Source organism: Acomys minous (genome assembly GCF_964271855.1).
Source record: "Acomys minous genome assembly, chromosome: 11".
Classification (NCBI taxonomy): domain Eukaryota; kingdom Metazoa; phylum Chordata; class Mammalia; order Rodentia; family Muridae; genus Acomys; species Acomys minous.
The window spans coordinates 8,391,881-8,414,647 of record NC_140492.1 but is presented as its reverse complement, the minus strand read 5'-3'; the positions used below and the strand labels follow the sequence as shown (position 1 = coordinate 8,414,647).

The 22,767-nt window shown below is 47.7% G+C and overlaps 1 protein-coding gene across 2 annotated transcripts in view; it reads right to left on the bottom strand.

Moving 5' to 3' along the window:
- The window catches only part of TIAM1 (TIAM Rac1 associated GEF 1), a 361,545-nt gene that overhangs the window by 283,255 nt on the left and 55,523 nt on the right, over positions 1-22,767 (bottom strand). The gene's annotated exons all lie outside the window — the stretch shown is intronic.

The following is a 22,767-nucleotide window of genomic DNA, read 5'->3' as shown; positions in this document are numbered from 1 at the left end:
GCACATTACTTGGGGCACATAGGAAGAAGACAAAAGTGGGAGATGTCCAAGGAGGCTCTAAATTTAACAGTATCTGAAATCCACAAGATTCTTCCCAATTTTTGCATATACATGCATTTTTCTGAGAAGAGAAATCCACAAAGAAAAAGGTCACATTTGTCACTTGAGCCTCTAAAGTTGAGGTACAGCTGCAGGAGGCAACCAGCACAGATGTGGCCACTGTCCCCTCACTGAGGAAAGAAGAAAGATGCACAACAGATGGCACACACCTATGTCAGCCTTAGGAGGGAATGCAATCACACCCCTCATGGAGGGGGCTGGGACTGGAGGACCCACCACCCACCCAGCAAGGCAGCTGGGACAGAGTGTCCCTCAAATCACTCACATCTCCCTCCCAATAGTCAAGTGACATTTGCAAAGCTCATCAGCTCAGCAGGTGTTCAGATGTACAAGCAAAGAAAAATAGTTCCGGGCCTGAAGGAAAAAAGAATTGTAGCCTGTTCTGAACCCGCCCCACCCCCCTCCCCCAAGCTGCTGGCAGAAGGCAGGACAGAAAACCAGGAGAGGAAAAATACACTGGAGACAGCATCCCAGAAATGTCCAGGTGGGCCGGGGAAGCCCAGAGGGTGTGGGCAGCCAACTGTACCCTCAGCTGCGGCAGCAGCCCTTACAGACATGTGCGCCCACCCGCTGCCTGCCTGCCCTGCGACCAAGCATATGTGACTCAGCCCATGTAGACTCTAGCTCATCCCTTGGTTACATAGAGACTACACAGTATAAACCTCCCAGGGCTTCCGTGGGCGTCAGTGAGATATGCCTTGCCCAGCCCCGGGGTCTGTTTAAAGGTCTCTATGTCCTACACAACTTAGGTGGTCTGATAAAGCAACAGAAGGTGATGAGAGACTGATGCCAGAAGGAAGTGACAAGCCATCTGGACAAGAGCTCCTGAGGGTGACCAAAGCCCTTAGCCCACATAGACCCCCATGACTCTGCCCTTCTCACGTGCTGCTATCCCTTCCCCAGTGGTCCTCAGCTCAGAGGCAGAAGGACACTGTGGCCAAGAGCTTTACTCTGGAGCCTTGGTTGACACCAAGACTGCTGTGTGGCCCTTGACAAGCTTGAAGCATTACTCTGAAACTCAGTTTCCCTGTGTGTCAACCAGGTGTCATCAGAGTCACAGGACTGATCTTTTCCAAGGATTAAATTCACGAGAAGGTCTTAGAACAATGCCCAGGGTACAGAAATAAGCACATGCGTGCAGGCTGCCGAACTAATTTCAGCTGGTTTTGAAGAGCTGTGTAACAAAGAGGCATCTGTGCTCTAAAGAGCAGCCAAATACTAACACCATGAGAGCCCACAAGCCAGCGACACGTGTCCTTGATCCTGAGATGCCTTGTGTATTTTAATGTTTCTAAAATTACTGTGGGCACAGAATTTACCATGCATCATGCTGCCTGTTAAGTGGGGACAAGTGTGTCAAGCTAGTGGGGTCTGCGGAGGACCAGAACAACAACCAAAATGCATGCAAAATGTTCTCCAAAGGGCTTGCTTGGGAGTGGCCAGAAACCACTGCTCTGTGGTTCTTCCAGCCACCCTGACAAGCTTGGATCTAACCCACCGCACCCACACATTCCGCTCTGACCGAATGTGGACGCTGTCCTCACTCCCACCTGACCAGGCTTGTAGAATAGTCTTCATGACAATGGGTTGCCTTTTTGGTATCCCTTAAAGGAACAGATAAGCCCCTATCAATCTGAGAAACCCCCCATGAAAGATAAGCCTTTAGCAGAGGGGCTAGAGGAATGGTCACTGGCTGAGAGCACCAACTGCGCTTCAGGAGAACCCGGGTTCCATTCCTACGCCTACATGGCTGCTCACAACTGTCTGTCTCTCCTATTCACAAAAGAGTCAATGCCCTCTTCTGACCTCCCCACTCATGCACATAAAACAAGTAGAACTAGAAAACTATTTTAATTAAAATTTTAAAACACTTAGGCACAGGAGAAGCCAACACGAAGTGGAAAGAAGGTATCAATCAGTCAATGATGCTTTGGGGGGGAGGTTGGGGACTTACTGCACTGGTAGGGAGCTTGCCTAGGAGCCAGGACCTAGCATTTAAAAAACTTACCCAAATACATGAGAAAATAATAATACAAGAACCAAGAATTGAGACACTGAGTGGGTCAGTGGCCTGCTTTGCCCACAGAGTCTGGGAAGTCATAAAAATCGCTACTGGCTTAGCAGCCCTGGCCAAAATGTTTGGTACTAGGAGCACACCAAACTTGTAGCATTCAGCTTTTTTGCTCGTGCGCTCTCTCTCTCTCTCTCTCTCTCTCTCTCTCTCTCTCTCTCTCTCTCTCTCTCTCTCTCTCTCTGTGTGTGTGTCTCTCTCTCTCTCTGTCTCTCTCTCTCTGTCTCTCTCTCTCTGTCTCTCTCTCTCTCTCTCTCTCTCACACACACACACACACACACACACACACACACACACACACACACACACACACGATTTGGGAACATTTTCATATACATGTTGAGATATCTTGGGGATGGGACCCAAGTCCAAACAGGGAACTCACTGTGCATCAGACATACCTTACATACATAGTCGTGGGCTTATTTCGATACTAAGAAAGTTTCCATTTTGGGAGTAGTTTCAGTTTAGATGTGCAATCTTTCCCTTTCCTCATCACTGCTCCTTGGTGCCTGAGGAGTTAGGGAACACTAACCAAGCAAGGGTACAAGCAGGACCATAGACACTTAAGAACACGGGCCCAGGCCAGGCAGCTGGATACAGACACTGATTTCCAATCTCCCAGTCTCATGTGTAAGCAGGGGATAACTGCAGTTACCAGGAGTGAGCACTGAGTAAGTGGACACCCCTAAAGAATTCTGTCAATGTGCCAGGCACACAGACCTGCGCCAGCCTTTAGCCTTGCCTTTGTTACACTCACTGAGCCCCACAAGCCCAAGGAAACCGGGGAGCGGGGGATTTCAGTCTCTGGAAGACACAGGCAGGACCGGATGGCAGACATGCCACACGGTGGGTTCTCTTCAATGTCCTTTTCTCCTGAGGCACTGGGGAGCAAAGCCCAAGAACGCTAGGCACAGAGTGGACCCCTCAGGTTCTATGTTCTCTGAACCTGATTGTCCTCGCCTGCACAAAATACCCTGAGAAGCCAAAACCCATCACGTGGGCATGACGTCAATATGAGTTTTCTGCATTGCGTTGCTTTCCCTGGAGTCAGAAGGGGACAACAAAAGCAAAAACTAGATCCTTGCAACTCTCAGGAAACACACACACATAAAGCCACTGGGCCAGACGTGACCAGTGATGCTCTCCTGCTACCCAAGACAAACATCCACTTCGCATACTTCATCTCTTCCAGCACTACATTGTCACTAATTTCCTAACCGAAGCCCAGGGAGCGAGAGCCAGTCAGTAAAACCCAAGGGAAAGGAAAAGAAAGCCCTAGGACCCATTGTCCTCATCAATCCATACAATCTCCCACAGGCCACGGGACTTTTTGGATAGCTACTTCATTAGGTGGTGTTTGAGTCATCAGCAGGAAAGGCAAGGGCAGGTTGTCTGACTATAGATGTGTGATGGCTAAGAAGTGTGGATGAATGTCAAACACAATGCCCGCGCGGGCTGCAGTACAGCTTGCTTACACAGCTGTTTCCTGCTTCAGACAAATGATGAAACAGCACTTCTGAGTGTAGATCATCTTCAATTAAGACATTTCTGCAGAAAAGCTCTCTTGGCAGGACCAGCGACATATCTGTCACTGTTCTTACTGAGATCTTTCAAGGGTACCAGGGCAATTTATTTCCGTTGATTAAACAAAATACAAAGGGAAAGAGCCTAAAAATTGATTAGCCAGTTAAAGGCAATGCTTCTGGACAACAAAGTGCACATGGCTCGCTTTGCTGGAGTGAGAGACTGCCTCCCTGCTAGCCCGTAGGCAGGCTCGGGATCCAACCAACCACTGAAATCTGTGCTGACAGAAAGATGAACTAAGGCTGGATTATGCAAAATGCTTCTTTTCTGTGTCGGAATGGATGGGAGAGGAAGAACACGGAGTTGGGCCCTTTCAGAAGCCCAGTACAGTCACTGCAGCATGCACACGTCGTGGAGGAACAACCGGGGTGGAATGAGGGAGCTGCAGCCAGTCACTTCATGGGACTGACTCTTTAGCAAGCTGCAGCCACTAGCAGCAGCCAATTTGTTGAGATGACAACGCTTACAAGCAGCCAGGCACTTCATTTTCCCTTGTCCTTTTCCAGGAGAACAAGTGTCCAGACAAGCAGCCCAACCAACCGATGTGTTTCTGATGCTACTGCAGACTTAATGAATGCATGAAAGAAAGGGCACCATAAGCCTATTTTGGTTTCAAATAAAGTTTTCCTTTAATTGCTGCCACAAGGTCAAGTCTACAACTGCAATAAATTCACTCGTGACAGCCACACAAACGTGCAGGCAGCAGAATGCCAGTGCCTGTTGGTGGTCAGGGCCTGAATGTTGCAAGGCCGTCATGCATTTTTAAACTTGATTGTACATAATTGTTAATCACTGACCCATCTCCAACCTCCTGGGCTGGAACACGTTGCTAGGCAACTCATTTTGCTCTAGATACTTTCTGAAAGCAAGTCAGACAACAACCAAGTGTCAAGTAAGTAAACACTAACTGCTAGTGACAGGTCCAAATAAATGAGGGATGCCCAGCATCCTTAAGGCAAATTATTTCATATTCTGTCCTAATGCAGACATGTATTTTCCCATGTCTTACAACTGAGCCAATAAGCTATCTTAGGTTGAATTGGATGCAATTGCCCTTTTGGTATAACCCAGACAACCTGAGACTGGGGGGGATCCAAAGACTATGAAACAGAGGGACTGCTTTGTTCAAAAATCACAACTGTGCTTTGCATCACAAATATCTCATTTACCTAGACCACACATGAGCTTGGAAAGATAACCTACTTCTAAACGCCCAAATCTGAAGGCACATGCACTTTTCTATTTAGGATGCTCACATACTGATCTGCCTATTGCTTGGACAACATCCACACAGCCCCTGTCTTTTCAAATATGCAGAGCCACAGGGAACAGAACTAATTTTATTGTTCCTAATTTGAGATCCGCAACAGCAGGGAACATCATGAAGATGGGGACAGAACAGCTAAGTGCATGGAAGAAGCCATTTAATGGGGGAACGCTGAGAAGGCGAGTGGCTGGTGTCATGGAACATAATGTCATTCCTGAGAAATATAAACACTCTTCCCATCCACATCCAAGAAGCTCAGTCTGCCACAGGGACTGGCATCCATTAGTGCTAAGGATGTACAGTGGTACTGTGCTTATTCTCAGAGCATCTCTACAAGACATCACAATTGCTACTATGAGTACTCAGTAAGGACCAGCTTAGGCAGTACCTGGGCAGACACGAGTAACCTCATCAACAAAGAAATGTTGGGCCAGCAAGATGTTTCAGCAAGCGAAATAACTTGCTGCCAATGTCTGACAGCCTGAGTTTGATCCCCATGACCCATCAAGTACAAGAAGAAAAATGGAACCGCATGCATGCGCACATGCGCACACACACACACACAAAAATGTCAAGATAAAACTAAAGAAATAAGTGGTAAAAGTTATCAGGTGAAGGGAAAGCTCACAGAGAGGTTTAGAGTTAAGATTTTTGCTACCCAGGTTTGGAAGACTATGTGCTTTGAAACATCCTCCACAGACATAGGTGTTTAAACACTTAGTCTCCAGCTGCTGACGCTGTCTGGAGAGTTATGAAATCTTTAGAAAGTGCAGTCTTTTTTGTAATGATTTATTTATTTTATTTGCATTGCATTGGTGTTTTTGTGTGCGTGTGTGTCTGTGAGAGGCTGCCGGATCCTCTGGAGTTAAGAAAGTTGAGGACTGCCATGTGGGTGCCGGGAATTGAACTCATGACCTTTGGAAAAGCAGCCAGTGCTCTTACCTGATAAGCCATCTCTCCAGCCCCAGAAGGTGCAGTCCTGCTGGAAGAAGCACATCACTAGGAGCTGGCTTTGAGGCTTATAGGCTGGCCCCACTTCCTGTTCCACTTCTCTTTCTTCATGTGTGGATGAGACTGTGATCAGCCAGCTTTTGTGGCCTTCACCATGCTTCCCTGACTACAGCCTTGCCTTCCCTGCTATGATGGAGTCTATCTCTCTGGAGCCATAACCAAAACAACCTTAAATTCTTTAAGTTGTTTTTACACGGTATTTTATCACAGCAACAGAAAAGTAACTCTTAATGTATGTGTGTGTGTGTGTGTGTGTGTGTGTGTGTGTGTGTGTATATATATATATATATATATAGAGAGAGAGAGAGAGAGAGAGAGAAAATATATAATTTTCTATTGACTAGAAGTACATAGGACTATGAAGAACAATCTACAGATTGGAAATAGCAAGCATGACATTAGGCAAAGGATAAACTGTCTCAAGAAAGTATAAAAATATCTAAATATGCCCGTTAAATTCCTGTGAAAATATAACCAGGCTTTTCATTCACTGTGGATATGCTTCATTATTTATTTGTAACTTTTAAAAGAATGAACTATGGGGAAAGTAAAAATTTAAAAAGACTGCTGGACAGTGGTGGCACACACCTTTAATCCCAGCACTTGGGAGGCAGCAGCAGGCGGATCTCTGAGTTTGAGGCCAGCCTGGTCTACAGAGTGAGTCCAGGACAGACACAGCTATAGAAAGACACTGCCGAAAGAAAGAAGGAAGAAAAGAAAGAAAGGGGAGGGGAGGGAGGGAGGGAAGGAGGGAAAGGAAAATGTAACAAACAAAAAAGACGAAAAACATAAAATGGAAGGTAAGCCTTTTCTTCAATCTATGGTTTCTCTTACTTCAACTCTGTGGAAGTAACTCTAGTTTGCGTCCTTGCTTCCTGCAGAAGCAGAACGCTCACTCGTGCCCAGCAGTTTAGATTGCACACTCATCCTAACAACACAGAGGCAACTTTTAAGTGGAGTCCTCTGAACCATTCCATAATTGTCATACATTTTCCACAGTTCCCAAATAAAACCCACAGAAAGTCACACTCCCAGCTGGCATGGTGGCACACGCCTGTAATCCCAGCACTCAGGAGGCAGAGGCAGACAGACTAATGTGAGTTCCAGGCCAGCCTGGTCTACAAAGAGAGTCCCAGGACATCCTTACACAGAGAAACCCTGTGTCGAAAAACCAAAAACAAACAAAACAAAACAAAACAAAGTGAGTCCAGGATAGCCAAGGCTACACGGAGAAACCCTGTCTCAAGGAGAGAAAAAAAAAAAAGTCACCCTGCCATTCCCTGTGCTTACAAAGATGTGAAGACTATAGAAAGTCCCCAGGCACTCTGGAGAAGGCAGAGAAAACGAACAGAACAATTTCAGCGAATAAGTATGTCTAAGGGAACACAGCACAGTGTACACTCTGCTGGTTGGTACCACAAATTGGGGGCTTCCATTGAAATCCCATAGGACTGCCATCTACATCTCTCAAGCACAGAATGAGCACATGAAATCTAGAAATGCCAAAGACTAACTACCAAGAGCCAACTGCTCAATGATATTCAGAAGCTCACCACTGCACATTAAGAAAAGAATGTGATTTTAATAGGGACATGGTGGAGTGCATTCTTAGACTCTGCACTGCAATAAATTCACTCGCAGGGACATGGTGAACCCATTTCCTAGCACAAGCAAAGCCCGTTGGGGCTGGCAGCAGAGTGCTATGCTCAAGTGACAGTCTACAACTTGAGTTCTAGAGGCCGTCAGTTCCCAGCTTGGGCCAGCAAATGTCCTTCCATAGGCTGGGGGTTTCATTCAATGCCATTTGCCTAGTATGTGAGTTCCAGGTTTCATGCCCAGCAGCATCAAAAAAGAACAAAAAAAACAATAAAAGACTGTCCCTTTGTTGAGAAGTTTTCTTAGCTAAAATATGAAAGAAATTGACTCAAGAATATTTAAAAGTCTATGATACAATTTATTCCCATAGTTTTGTTTGAGTAAAACTACGTGAGTTGGAGGAGGGGGAGGAGTAAGTGGGAATGGAGGCAGCAGGATGGATGGATGGATGGACAGACAGATGGTAGGAGGCAGTGGTCTACTAGTGTAGATTTACATAGGCTTGTGACCACTGTTATGGTTTTAAATTTTTTGTAGACTAGTTGCAGTCACGTTGGAAGTGAGGAAACCACAAAAAGGAAGTCCCAAACACAACTGAGGCTTTTTCACTCACTTGGCAAAGCCAGTTTACTACCATGCTGAGGCAAGATAAAAAAGAGAGATAAATAATGGGGATATGAGAAGGAAGGGAGCCGGTCGTCCTGGAGTCTGATTAAAGCTTCTCCCTAGGCAAGAAGCTAGAATTCCTGCAGGGTGACAACACTTGATGTACAGGCTGAAACATGGCCAGTATTCCTTTCCTGTGTCAAAACAGCAACAGCCCAGGCTTAATGCTTCAATGTATATGACTTGAGCAGCGCCTCATTACTTACTCAGACACTGAGAAACCCAAAACTGTTTACAGAAAGGACACTGTGAGTCCTCGTGGTCTAGACTCTTACCTTTCCTTGTAATCCTGCTAGGGGAACTGCAATCACTGCCAAAAATCCTGTATATGACCATTGTGTTAAAAAAAAAATCTGGCTGCGTCCTTCCCCTAAGGAGCCCATACCCACACCTGGGTATGCCACTCCCTTTGACTGCCTCTCTTTCCCCATCCCTCCCGCTGGACCCTGCACTAAAATATCGTTAACAAAATCTCCATCTTTGTCTCATAGCCAGCTAGCGTGGCATTCTCTTCAGTATCAGAGACACAGATGTTGCTTTGAGAGTCAAAGCATCTCAGGCTGATGAGGTTGACAGTGGGGAGCTGTGCATCCTTTACCTGTACCTCAAACTGCGAGCCGTACTCCTGATAGAAAAGAAGAATGGGGACAATGGGACACTGCATGGAGGATGGTGCCTCCCAAGAGGGATCTCCATCTCCCCATGCCCAGTGTCCACACGGTAAGTTCAGTATTTTGTCTGCCGGAATCCCCACTCCTCCCTCACAGGAACCTCACAGGAATGCATGCTCAGATATGCATACCTTTCAGATAGATGAGCCATCCATGGCGCCCTCTGTGCCTCTGCAGGAAGCTCCCCACTAGTCTTGTGACATGTTCTCAGTGCCTCCCCACACTTCCTAAGTAATTCCCACAATTCCATGTGGCCACTGTCCCGCCAGCTGCCCCCACGCAATTGCCAGCCAACTCAGAACAGTAACTATTCACTTGGACTCTTGGTGCTTGGCATATTCTGAACTAAAGCAGTGGTTTTTAACTTGTCAGAGCTAAATAATTTGCTTGTGAAAGGTTCAGCCTAGATGGCATGCATTCTGTCCAGGCATCACTGTGGAGGAGGTTTTAAGGGTTTATGCATGTCCAGGCCACTTACTTATAGACTACAGCTTTCCATTAAATCAGTTAACCTACATTTGTCACAAAACAGTGCAGTGTGTCACTGACCCACTTTGTTTCATTTCTTTGCCAGTCAATGACATTCACATGTCACTACGAATTGCATTTTCAACTAAAGAATTAAGTATATTTGCCCTGGATTTACTCAAGTGAGCTTGAAAAGCATTGGGATTCACCCGCAGGTTCTACTGCCTAATCCACTGAAGTGGCTTAGAGCAAACCATGTTAGCTTTCTCCTCAGACAATCCAGTCCATTAAACGAAGCCACAGGATGAGGAAGAACACTGACAGGAAGTCACTACCCACTCTATACTGATATCAGATGGAGCCACATGGGAGTCACTGTCGTCGGAAGGAAGGACAGGTGTCAAGTCACTATCACAATATAGTACAAACCAAGTGGTTTAAACAAGATGTGACGGTTGGTACTGACAGTCAATCAGCCTGACAAGAGTTCACAATACCCCAGGAGACAAGGCTCTGAGCATGCCCATTTTTCTAGATCGAGTTGACTGACGTAGGGAGACCCACCCTAAATATGTGAAGCAGCATTCTAAAGGAGTCAGTCCTGGATTAAATCCCAGGACTCGGGAGGCAGAGGCAGGCAGATCTCTGTGAGTTTCAGGTCAGCCTAGTCTACAGAATGAGCTCCAGGACACCCTGTCAAAGAAAGAAAAGGAAGGAAGGAAGGAAGGAAGGAAGGAAGGAAGGAAGGAAGGAAGGAAGGAAGGAGTGTGGTGAGCAGCAGCAGTCCTAGCTTGCTGGTTGCGGATACAGTGTAGCCCTTGATACTCCTGCTGTCAAATGCAACTATAACTTCAAACTCTGAGGCCAATAATAAACTCTCCCTTAAGTCCCATTTTCAAACATTTTGTTGCAGCAACAAGAAAAGCAACCAATATAGTAGTGAAACTTGTTTACAAACAGTCCTGGATGCCAGGACTTCCAAGTTCAATCACTGTCTGGGTTGGTTTCTGGGCCAGGCCTTTCCTTGTGACTTGCAATCACCTTCTCCCTCAGCTATTCCTCCCCCCCCCACCCTCACCCCCACTTAACAGGAGAAAAGGCTGTGGGAGCACACTCTTTAGAAGGACACCATCCCTACTGGAACAAGCCCCATCTTTATGATTTCACAAGGCCTTGATTTTCACTTTAAGACCCTATCTCGAAATACAGTCCGAATGGGCCTCAGCATTGACTAGGTCGTAAGGTATGGAAGAGGGGAGGACGGCACGGTTTATTCCGTCAAAGAAGAAATCCACTGAGTACTCACAAGATGCTAATACCTAATTCCTCAGACACTGTGGAGGAAAAGGTTTTTTTTCTTCTTCTTCTTCTTATACACAGGAAAGTTAGTATGTGCGAGTGAAAAACCACAGACTTCTGGCACAGGCTTACTTACAACCCCTGAAACTCACAGTGTAATCCCCAGCATGCCTTAGAATGTGGCCTTATTTGAAAATGGAGCTATTTTAGACATAATTAAAAGGAGGTCATACTGGAGAAGAGTGCCACCTTAATGCAATACATCTGGTACCCTTATGTAGAAGCAGAATTTGGATATGGGAACACAGGAGGATACCATCCAAAAAAATGGCAAAAATTAGGGCAGTGCATCTATAAACCAAGGAAGATTGCCAGCAAAGTACTAGAAGCTAAGAGAGAGGCACACAACAGATTCTCCCACAAGGACCTCAGAAAGCGCTAACCCATACGGGCAGGCCCTTAGGACTCCTCAAACATAAGAGCATCCCTGCTGCTCAAGCCACACAGGCCGTTACTTTGTTTCCGCAGCCCAGAAACACCACCCCTGATATGGCTCCTAATGCATCCTTCCCAAGCAGGAGGGCAAGCATGGTTGGTAACCTTGGGAAAAGATACCAAGTGCACACTGCCCAGCCCAGCCCAGCCCAGCCCTGTCTTCCGCAGCAGACCATCACTGCGCCTCACTCCTCTTCTGCCCTGCACATGGGGAGGCTGGCAGACAAGTCCATATGGTCTTCACTTCTAAGCCTGTTCTCCAGCTACCTTTACCATAATAATCTCAATATTTTGACCTCCATCTGTCTGAATTTTGTGTTAAATTTGTCAGTTGGCTCTAAAATCTAGGAGGACAAAGAGGCAATTAATTATCACCACTCAAACCCCTACAGTGGCCTTCATTCACATGGTCTCACCCTCACAACACTGTACCCCACAGGCAAGACATCTGTCTCTCAATGTTATTGTGTAAATGTGCCCCCCCCAACTTAAAGTTTGGAAACTCATTTGTCAAATTTAACTATTGATGATATCTATATGAGGTAATTAGTATTTCAGAGATCTCTGAAACTGTGGCACCAAGCTAAGTCCCCCACAACGCCAACCTATGCTCTTGGACTTTCCAACCTCTTAAACCACAAGCTGAAGAAGCTTCTATTCTTTATAAATTACTTGGTGCCAGACATTTTGTTATAATAATATAAAATACAGGAAGACACATGGCTATTCACAAAGGCCTATTAGGCTGGAAAAGCAAAAGTCCAATCGAGGTACTCTAAGCATAAAATCCTTTATTCTTTCAATAAAGGCTGAGCCTGGGGAGATGACTGCATGAGTAAAGTGCTAGCAACACATGATAAGAGCCTGTGGTCAATCACCCAGAATCCACACAAAAAGCCAGGTGTAGACGCACATATTGTAATTCTAGGACTGGGAGGAAGAAAAAGAAGGGTCTTTAGGACTTGCTGGCAGCCACATTAGCCCAGTTGGTCCTAATGAAACACTACCTTTAAAAACCAAGACAGAAAGCTCCTGAGATCACCCAAGTTGAATTCTGGCCTCTATACACATGCACACAAATGTGTACTTGCACCTGTACACACACTTGCAAAATCCCCAAATGCACATACAAAAATAATAAACAAAATAATAGTGCTAAGAGCACAAGTCAATTACTCAAAAAGAGAGGGAGAAGCAGTGTCTGGGGTAAAGGTCTAAGAGGAAAAAAAACGACAGTTCCTTCCTGGTGACAACCATCAAGGCTATGATAGGCCTGCGGTTTCCAAGCCAAATGGAGGTCAGTCATACGTGAAAGTAGCCAAGAGAAACAGGTTGACTATGCCGAGGAGAAACTGAGTATTTTGGATGAATTTAAGTATAGTCCTATCTGGCCAGCAGCCACCTCGGTGTGGCCAGTGTTTGTTGGCCTGTAGACTTCAGAAAGCTGTCGCCGTGACGGGGAGGGCACAGTCGAAACACACCACTCCCCACTCACACCATTTTCTTCTCTCACTCTTCTCTTCTTTCCTTGTACCAGCCAACAGTCTAGACTTGCTGGCCACAGACAGCATCATGTGACTTCAAGCCTTGAGGAAACTGAGTGTTTTGAAATGACCAGCTTTAGAAACCTAAATCCAGGCAGGGGAGCAGAGGAGCAGAACTGGCGACGTATTAGTTTACCCCACAGAGCGACAGAGGACCTCAGCACACTGGGGACAGAACTCCTCTCCAGATCAACAGGAGGTGAAACACAACCAGCAACTCACAAAAAAAGATGAAGAGAGGAGCGCACACTGCTAGGAGTGTGACTGCGACTTCTTTGACTGACTAGCCACAGAGCCAGCCAAGATGGCTACAAAGAAGCGCATGCTTGGGGTGCACCTAGAAAAGAGGAGGTTAACATTAACAATCAACACACAGCTGGACTAAAGGAGTCAGTTATAGGAAGCCAAATCCATTTCAAGGAGGCCTTTGGCAACTTGCAGAACACTCCAGGAAAAGGCAAGGGCTTGGTGGGGGGGGGCGGTGACCTGTGCGGCTGAGACAGAGTCCAGAACCGAGAGTGACGAACTGTCAAAATTAGAATGAAGAAGAGAAAGAGAGAAGACGTCAGTGAGCAGAGGTCTCCGGAGCTCTTAAGTCAGCCGCTAAGGTCACTGACCCCCAAATGGGAAGCAGCTACTATAGGCTCAATTTTCTTAACAATTATATTTTATTATGAACTTATAAACCCAGTGTACCTCACTTATAACCTGACTAACCTGAACAACAGGAAAAGGAGATGAAACCTTATGGATATCAGTTCCTAGGAACGATTCTCCTGGCATAGTCAGCAGGATTTCTTCTGCTGGAACCTGGAGCAACTGGAACCCAGAGCCTCAGCCGGAACCAGAGCCCTGAAGCCTTCCCTCAAGCAGTTCTCGCTAGGAGGGTCCAGAACTGGAGGGATGAGCAGCCAAAACTATCCCAAGTCTCTCCAAAAAGCCCCCTCTCCTGTTTCGGGCTCATTTATACAGCTCCTTCCAGAGTCTGGCCTTGTGTTTTTCAGCTGGCCACAATCAAGCTCCCGCACAAGGTGGTTCATCTTCAAGGTGGATTAACATCACCTGTTCTCTCACAAGTCCGTTCCTCATGCCACTCTTGGGATCATAACAAAAAACATGTTTCTCTCTCCTTCACGCACACACACTTAAAATACAAAATCTTAAAAAAGGAAAGAAGAAAGTCATGTCAAGACTACCATCCATGCCCTTCCCAACAACAGTAAAATCTAATCTGGTCACTGCCCCATCCTGAACCTTCCTTTCTTGGAGGTTCTACTTACATTACAACCTTGCTGCACTTGCAACAGTTTGATACCAAATTGGAGGAGTTTTCAGTGGACTCGCCAGCTCTCCAGCTCTGGACACCAGCCGAGCGCCCCACAAGCTCAGAAATGCCAATCGGGGCAGGAGAGATCAGGTACCTCTCAGCCCCACCTCAGACACAAGCTACGTGAGTGCAGTGGGTGCCCATGCCTCTGCTTACCCGACCACAGGTGCAAGGGTAATCACGAACCTTCCTCAGGCTCAATAATGTGCGAGGACACTCAGAATTCAGGAAAACCGCTCGCTTACAGCCACAGGTTTAGTATGAAGGATCTAACTGAGGAATAGCCAGGAAACACATGTGCTTGTGGGCGAGGGTATGGTAGGGAACCAGGCCTTCGCAGCATGTCACCCTCCCAGCATCAACTCACTATCCAATGACCTTTCGGAGGTCCCATTATGAACAAGTCATCAGCTATTTGACCAAGTCAATTTCCAGCCTCTCTCCCTCCCTCGAAAGGAAGATGGAGCTGACAGTTTTTAGCTTCTGAACATTTTGGTCTCCCTGAAACCAGGCCAATCATCTCATTAACATACAAGACAAAGAACAGTCCAGCCACCCTAAGCCAGGACCCAGGACAAAGGCCAAATCTGTATTGCTTATGACATATATCTTGAGAAATTCTGCTTGCACACGAATCTACAGATCTGACCTTCTTGTCACCTGGGCAAACCAGCCTGGGATGACGGAATCCAGGCAGCCTGTGCAAGCTTCTTTTGTTTGTGTGGTGACGGCTTGGGTGGGAGGGGGAAGGAACGGGAGCCATAAGCACAGCAGAAGGGTGGTGCAACACACAAGCTGACATCCAGGGACACTCCCACCTGCCACCCATGTGCATCTGGTAAAAGCAACTGGAAGCTCTGCCAGGCCTCAGCAAAAGCAGAAGCACCCCTAGTCAGGGCCGCCCTACACCGAAAACATTGGGGGAGACTCTGGCAATCACCCAAGACTTGGACTTGTAGGAACCACTAATAACAATGAGTCCCAGTTACTGAACAGGCCTGTGCCAGGTCATTTATCATCAGCATTATGAAGATGGTAATGCCACTGCTGTACCCACTTCACAGACGAGGACACAAATGCGTAAGTGACCTGCCTTGGGCAGTGCCGCTGAACAGTGATAGAGTACACGGTCTTGAGGTCATACGGTACCACGCCGCACTCCCAAACATCCTCTGACTTATGTTTAGAAAGGTGACTTTTTTTCTGAGTCGCAGTAGGCTAAAATCAACAGGCCCTACAGCACATGGCACGGCTGTACCCACTACTCTGGGATCAAACTCTCCGCTCTTCGTTTCAGGAAGCCAGAGGCTCTGAGACTCGGCACAAGCATCTGCACCCCACACTTCAACCCAAGTCTCAGTGTGTAAAAGGCAGAGTGAGTGGGTCTTGTGCCAAGAAGCCAGAGCCAGTTTATTTTCATCTCGGTGTTAAGACAGCCAGCAACAGGTTGAGGCTGAGAAATGCTCCTTCTAATTAAAACTTTATTTTCATACACGTCTCAGCTTCAACATGGTGAGCCACGTGTCTCGCTCTGTGGATTTCTAAGAAGAGGAGGAAGGAGGAGCTACTTCCTCTGACAGCCTCTCCCATTCACTTCAGAACACCTGGACAATTTGTAAAGATGTGTTTCATATCCAGGGCAGGAGAAACGTCTGGAAAATGTTGGAGAGAATTAAAAAGCAGGGGGAGGAAAGACTGCGGTAAATCCAGCTGACGCTGTGGCAGGCACTTCCCCCTGAGGGGACCTGCACATCCGGGAACAGGGGTCTCAGAAACCGATGGGAGCAGAGATGGTGGCCCTCATCCCGTGTGATGGGAAACCAGCTCAGCAGGAATCCAAGCCCAACCTAAGAAGCGTTGGGCAAAGGACAGGATCCAGGGTAGTACAGGCCTGGCCACCGCTCGAAAAGGAACCAGGAAACCCCTGCCAAGGGCTGGATGCTCCTGTTTCCCCAAGGTTACATCACAAGCCCCCCGACAAGTGAAGTGGAGTCTTTGGAGATGACTGGGTCCTGCAGTAGAGCTTTCATACATGCAATGAGAGCCTTGTGAGAGAGACTCCAGAGTACGCCCTCACCTCTATACCACGTAAGGACACAGGAAAAGATGGCGGTCTAGGACAAGGAAGCAGCCCAGAACACCTGTGCACTGCCGAGCCACCAGAACTGGGGGATTCACAAGCTGTTCCATCAGCCTGTGGTAGTGTGTGTATGAAGTCTTCCCTCAAACGGCTCAAACGTGGATGGCGGCACTGCCAAGAGGTGATCAAAACACAAGTGGGACCTCATTGGTAGACTGGTGCATGGGAGTTTAGAATTGAAAGGCCGTCGGGAGGTGGGGGCTGGTGGGAAGAAGCAGGCACTAGGGGCGTGCCGCTGCTTCCAGGGTGCCTCAGGGTGAATTCCTGCCACCTGCCTGACAGCGATGACACTTCTGACCAAGCAAGGAGAGGTGAGGCTTGAAGCCAGCATAACTGTCCTCCCGTTAAATGTCTATCAGGCGCTTTTCAACGCAGCAAGAAGCCGCCTAGCACACAGCCTGGACAGACTGAGATAGCCAGGAAGAACACAGCACCCGGTACACCTGTCACTTCACGTCCTCCCCGCTACAAAGAGGCCACAAGGCACACAGATGGTACACAGACCCACAGGAGTGAGGGTAACGCGCCATGTGTCCTGCTGGCTAAATTAACCACAGAGTCAGCACTGTGGGGAGCCTCCAAACCTGACACGCCTCCTGGGCAGGGACCTGACCAAACAGCAGCCCCAGTCGCTGCCAAAAAAAAAAAAAGAATGAAAACAAAAAATCTGAGGCACCCTAAAGGAGCAGGACACAGTGGGTTCCAACCCCTTCGCCCACCACTTCCTGGCTCAGCTAGGCAAGGCTCCGCTGCTCAATCCCCTCCCAGAGTCCGCAGCACAGCGTGCCCTGCCACCTCAGTCCGTCCTGCTCATTCAGAAAGGGAGCCCACTGACTGTCCAGGACCCTCCATAGTCATGGGCGCCCTCTCATTCTGAGACTCCATGTTACGGCGTGTGCGAAAAGCTACACGTTTGTGTTTCCCCAAAATCCATGTTGAAGCCCTACAGCTCAAAATGATATTAAAAATGGGGTCTTTGGTAAATCGGGTGTGGTGCGTGCTTGTAGTCCCACAACTGGGAGGTAAAGGCAGGAAGATGAGGAGTTACATAGTGATACTGAGGCAAGCCTGGGCTTTGTGACACACACACACACACACACACACACACACACACACACACACACACACACACACGTTCTGGTTTCCTGTTACCGCAGCCAGAACAGGAAGAGCCAGCAGGACAGTGAGCTGGAGGGGGGTGCCCTGACTCTTGCGGTCTGCAGCCGAGGACGTGTGCTCCAGTGGTGTTGCTTATAGCACACTGGTTCTCACCCTTCCTAACGCTGTGACCCTTTAATACAGCTCCCTATGCTGTGGTGACCCCCAACCAGAAAATCACCCCATTGCTACTTCATAGCTGCTGCTGTTAGGGGTCATAATGTAAATATCTGATATGCAGGGTATCTGCTATCACCCCATAGGTTGAGAACTGCTGTTGTAGAGAATAAACAGGAAACCCATAGGGCACACTAGGAAGGCCACCGCCGGGGCCAGCAGCCATAGTGCAATACTAAATTCACAGAGGAAGAGAGAATTAACAGCAAACGGGTGCAGCAAGCCAGGCTGTTTCCTCAGTACCCTTCATGCCCAGTCCACCTGTTCCCAGGAAGTAGCCACTGATGCTTCTCAGACATGGACCAGTCTCACCGCCCTATCTCTGCTGTGGTTGTTGTCACACAAGGATTTATGTAGCCTAGGCTGACCTCAAATTCCATATGTTGCCAAAGATGGCCCTTGACTCCTGAGCCTCCTGTATCAACCTCCCAAGTGCTGGGATCACAGGCATGCTCCACCTTGTGGGGCCTCATCCAAACAAGTGACATATAACAATTCACCAAGAAGCTACACACCCCCAGACACCCCTCACTGCATCGCTATGGAATGTGACACCCCCTCCAAGAGTTCCGATCTTTGGAATGTGATCCCCACTTACCTGTGTCTCTGGGTGAGTCTTTGGAAGTTACTTAGGATTAGACGGGTCTTGAGGGTAAGGCTCCTACTGTGGCATTAGTGGCTTTAAACAAGACATGAAGTAGACACTTGTTCTGCATCCTCATGTGATGTCACGCTGACCCAGTAAAATCACCCTCTGAGCACAGAGCAAGTACCACACCAGAAGCATACACAAAACAACCTTCCCTTCCTTCTATGTCACCAATTGCTCAGGCCTTTCATTACAGCAACAGAGAATGGACTCAGAGCCGAGACTATAGCTCCGTTGGTAGAGAGAGGACTTGCCTATAAGGCGCAAGGCCCTGGGTTTGAACCCTGGCACTCAAAAAACAAAAACAAACAAACAAAACCCATCCATTGTTCTAGGCGCCTACACAACAGCTGGCAATCCTAAAGAAAAGACATGGAAATAATGTAATGTCATCACTAGAGTCAAAAGGCTAACTCCCTGAGCTCTTCAGCCTGCCCCGGGACAGAAGGGGTCCTGGGCAGGGCACCCTGCTCCTGCTCATATACTGAAAGTGAGCACTCTGGGTAACTCTCCCTGGTGGCCCAATGACAATGAAAATGCATGGAGTTTAAAGTGGAGTACTTTGTTCACATTCTAAGGAAAATCATGCCAATGCTTGGTCCTTCAAAGGACACAGGGATGGTCCTGCAGTCTCCCTGGTCTATGATCCCTTCACTGGACCCATCCCCAACCTCCTTCCCACAGCTACAGGACTCCAGGGCGCGGAGTGAGAGGAGAGCTGCCAGTGGTTCTGTCCAGGACACCTCCTTAGTTAGGCTGCTTTGCTTTGTTTGTTTGTTTTTGCTACTCAAGCAGAATACCACAAAAGGAATATGAAACAAAGATGAGGAGAAGTGTATTTCTCAGAGCTGTAAAAGGAGGAAGTGCAGCATCAAGGAGCCGTGTCTGGTGAAAGCTTTCATTCTGCATCATAGCATGGCAGAGAAAGGTCAAGAGGGACAGACAGAAACAGAGGAGCCAACTCAACAAGCTTCTTCCCGATAACCCCACACAGTGGCCAGAATCCACTCCCTGGAGTGGGGTCCCTGTGACCCAGTCATCCCTTAGAGGGTCTACCTGTTTTGTTTTGTTTTTGTTTGAGACAGGGTTTCTCTGTGTAGCCTTGGCCATCCTGGAACTTGCTCTGTAGACCAGGCTGGCCTCGAACTCACAGAGATCCGCCTGCCTCTGCCTCCCAAGTGCTGGGATTAAAGGTGTGCGCCACCACCGCCCTAAGGTTCTGCCTCTTCACACCATCCTAGCAACTACACTTCAACGTATCTGAAGGGTCAGCCAAACCATAGCAGACCCAGTGCCACAAGCAGGTATTTCCCTGGGTTCTAGGACACACAGACCTGCAGCTTACCAACCCATGACCCTTCAAGAAGAGTCCCTGGCGTACTGACAGACGGATGGTGGCTGAAGCTGTCCTCAGCCTGCTTGTCTAGCCAGTCGCCAATCTTTCTGTTCAGGTTGGCTGTGGAGAGAACCCAATGATAACACCAGGTGGGCCCAACCCAGAGCACTGAGGCCTAGGGAGCTTTGCTTCCTGAGTAAACACTTGACAGACAGCGACCACTGGCATCTAGTGGGTGCAGCTCTACAATGTACAGGTTGCCTAGATGACAAAAGAATCATCTACCCCAAAAGGACAACACTTATGACCAAGGTTGGCAAACTAGTCAAAGCTACTCATAGCATCTTGTTTCCTCCACCAAAACCAAGGACACAGGAAGGGCATGAGTCGGAGTCAGCACCAAGGCACAGGAGACTTCCTGCCAGGATGCTGACGCTGGGCAGTGGACTGGGGGTCACTGCTCAGAAGAAGCTCGAGAACCTCCCTCAATACCAAAGTGTGCAGATGCTCAAGGCCTGTGGAAAATAGACTTTTGTGTGCATGCTGCACATCCTCCTGTGCACTCTGAGTTACCCCTAAATCACATGGAATGTCAAATACAGTGTAAATGCTGGGTGACTGGGTTATGCTGCATTGCTCTAAGCATAACATTAAGAAAACCTGGCTCTGAAGAGACATGTGGGTTTGTGGTTTTGGTTCGTTTGCTGTATTTTCAGTTACAGTTCTGACTGGCTCTAAAGCTGTGGAAGCCACAGATACAGCAGGCTGACTGTATCAGGGGTCCTTACAGCCCTTAGTCTCTCCTCACCCTTACTTAACAGGCTGAGAAAATGGGGCACATGGAGACCCCACAACGCTTAAAAGTGAAGTCTGAATCCAAGGAACGTACAGTATAGTCACTGGAAGGAAAATACGAAACAACACCTACATTCCTGTGCGGTCCATGTGACATATTTTATGTACAGAGGCTGGTGCACAGCTGGCAGACACAAGGCTCTAGGCTCTGTCTCCAACACAGGAGAGAAAGAATAGAGGATGGAGGGTTGGAGGGAAGAAGGGAAAGAGGAGGAAAGGGGAGATGAAAGGAGGAAGATGAAGAAAGGAAAAGAAACATATAAATGGGGAAATGACAGCAAAAAAAGATAGGTGAGGTGCTAGAAAAGTTGCTCAGTGGTTAAGAACACTTGAGGCTCTTCAGGAACACCACAAGAGGCAGCTCACAACCACTTCTAACTTTAGCCCCAGAGGAGTTGGCGCCCTCTTCTGGTCTCCAAGGGTACCTGCACTCATGTCACACACACACACACACACACACACACACACACACACACACACACACAAGCTAGATGGGAGCTGGAGCGATGGCTCAGGAGTTAAGAGCACTTGTGCTTGCTAAGGACCTAAGTTCTATTTCCAGAACCCACACGGTGGCTGACAGCCATCCAAGGCCCTGCTTCCAGAAGCTCTGACCCTCTCTTCTGAACTTCTGAGGCACCAAGCACACATGTGGCATATATGCACATATAATAACAAAACGCATTCATAAAAATAAAATAAATCTTAGATAGACGAAAGCTGGGCACGTCGGCACACTCTTGTGATCTCAGAACTTCAGAAACAGAAGACTGGCCTTGTTTAAGTCAGTTTGAGGAAAGCCTGGGCTACCTGAGATCTTGACTCATAAAATCAAAAGCAGGGCTGGAGGTATAGCTCAGCTGGCAGGTGGATAGAGGGCTTGCCTTGTGCGCATGAGGCCTTTGCTTCAACCCCCAGCAATGCATCAAAATTAGGCATGATGTGTTCCCAACACCCAGGAGGCAGAGGCAGAGGCAGAAATATCAAGTTCAGCTCAGTACTAGCTACACAGCAAGTTCAAGGCCAGCCTGGGACAGATGAGGTCGGGTCTGAAAAAAATTAAATGTATGACCTGGTAACAGCAGCAATTTACAAGTGATGAAATTAATTTTTTTTTCTTCTGTGCATTTTCTTCCTGCATTTTCTAAGTGTACTTTGAGGGAAAAGCATTTTACAAGTAAAGAGTAATTCTTTTTTTAAAAAAGCAAGAATACCAGCCAGCCATACACTCCACAAGTGCCACAGCACCAGGCAACTGCAGGGTAATAATAACTCCTGAGCCATGAGGCACAGATCCCTACCCCCCACTCCACCCAGCCACTCACCCTCCCACCCCCCACCCCCCATCCCCCACCCCCACCAGCTGCTGGACAGATATGAGGGGACACCCTGGGTCATCAGGCCTGTCACAGCCAACATCGCTGATGGCCCATATGGAAAAGCCTCCTCAGAAAGCCTGCTCACAGCATACCTGCAAGGCTGACAGTCTCGAGGAAAGACACTTCCCTGAGTGTGAGACGGGCTGTCAGCTCCTGGGCATTTTCCCCGCAGGCACAACCAAGACAGGGAGCGCTGCAAAAAGGGAGGTCAACTCCACCTCACCTGGCTACCGGACTCCAGTTCCAGAGGACAGGACATCCTCTTCTAACCTCCACAGGCAAAATTCCCATGCATGTAAGATAAATTAAAAATAAATGCATTTTTAAAACTTCTCTTGGCAGTTTCATTAACTAGCAGAAGAGATAAAAGGGTTTTTATTTTGTTTTGTTTTGTTTTGTTTTAATCCCAGATCTAATGAGAAAGTTTGTATGTTTAAAAGGGGAAGGGGTAGAATTTTCTGGAAAGCTTGTTTTCCAACCTTTTCCCACAGAATTTGTATTTGCAGTATTCTCCAGTTTCCACTTCAATTCCTCTCGCACCACCAAAGCCTGCACCTGCAGGTGCCTGTCCACTGTCCGCCAGCCTCTCCGTTTCCCTTCATTTGGTTACTGAGAGACGGTCACAATCATGGAGAACGGGGCTGAAATTCCACCTGGGCTAAAATGTCCAAGAAGCTCCATAGCCATAAGATTCTCTTAGGCCAGAGAGACAGCTCAGTGGTTAAGAACACGGCTGCTAGCCGGATCCTAGCACTCAGAGTAGGCAGAGGCAGGTGGATCGCTGTGAGTTCCTGGCTACATAGAGAAACCCTGCCTTAAAAAAAAACCCTGCATAAACCAGACATGGTGACACACACCTGTAATCCCAGTACTCAAGAGCTGAAGGCAATAGAATGAAATTCAGCCAGGCAGCTATCCTAAGCCACACAGTGGCCTTGAAGCCAGCCAACA